General features: G+C 47.5%; 1 pseudogene; it reads left to right on the plus strand.

Moving 5' to 3' along the window:
- The first annotated feature begins 313 nt into the window (after window positions 1-313).
- Window positions 314-550, plus strand: LOC147718782 (Nuclear RNase P; annotated as a pseudogene).
- The last annotated feature ends 597 nt before the right edge of the window (window positions 551-1,147 follow it).

Consider the following 1,147-nt stretch of genomic DNA (forward strand, 5'->3'; position numbering starts at 1 on the left):
GTTTGGCGGCCCTGTGCTGGTGCACAGCTTGCCCATGCTGAAGGCCGCCCCTGTTTGGCGAAAGTGATAGGTTTAATGCCAGAGCTTGATTTACATATTAGGAGTCCCGAGCAATTAGCAGTTTTCATGGTGAAACCAGCAACTTGAGAATTGGTAGTGCGCAATTTATACATTGTATTTCATTCCCTTAGAACATTAATTGTCCAACTTTAGTACATTTCCACTCCTTCCCCCCAATTCAAAATAAATACCCTTAGTTACCAAGCTTAGGTAATGGAGTCATTTATAAAGTAGTTGTGGTGGTTATTTGAGTAGCGGAGGAAGCTCATCACTGAGGTCACAAGCAGAGTGCATCTGTCACTCAAGTACCTTGGGGAAGGTCTGAGACAAGAACCGGTAATTCCCCAAGCAGGGCATCCCCTGAAAAGGGGAGCGAGCTCCCAGAGACCTGGAGCTAAAAGGGGGTGGCAGGAGACGCGTCCTCTGAGTGCAATGGCTGAGGTGAGGCAAAGGCGTCTCATAACCCAATTCAGACTACAGTCCTCCTGCTCTTTTATTGAATGGTATTTGGTTCTTTAAAACTTAGGGTTAGATTTACAACAAAGTAACGCAGCACGGTGCAGCAAGTCATTTTGCTGTGCTGTACTGCGTTAGTTTGGAAAGCACAGAGAAGCCACATATTTACAGGAATATATCGCATCTCTGTGCTTTTCCCTGCGCTGGCGCACAAACTGCAGCCAAGGACCGGCGCAGGCACCCTTGCGCCATGGTGCAATGATGCCTGTGTTGTTGTGAGATTGTTTTTGTGCCGGAAGGGACACCTTCCTGCACAAAAACAATCACAAGAGGCTTTTTCCTCTTTCAAAGCGTGCTGTAGAATGCAGCACGCTTTGATAGAGGAAAAAACAAGGAGAAATTAAAACATTTCTCCTCGTTGCGCCTCGCTACGCCACATCTAGGGTGGAGTAGCATTCACACGCATCTCCAGATTTACGATTTCTCGTAAATCTGGAGATGTGTCTTGTTCCATGGGTGTTGCATGGGAACACCCACAGCAACACCCATGGATTGCCCCTTCCACGCATAGTGCTGCGTGTGAAGGGGCCATATTTATGAGGAGAGGAAAAGTCACGGAGGGTGGCTTTTC

This window comes from Lissotriton vulgaris, chromosome 4_1, assembly GCF_964263255.1.
Source record: "Lissotriton vulgaris chromosome 4_1, aLisVul1.2, whole genome shotgun sequence".
Classification (NCBI taxonomy): Eukaryota; Metazoa; Chordata; class Amphibia; order Caudata; family Salamandridae; genus Lissotriton; species Lissotriton vulgaris.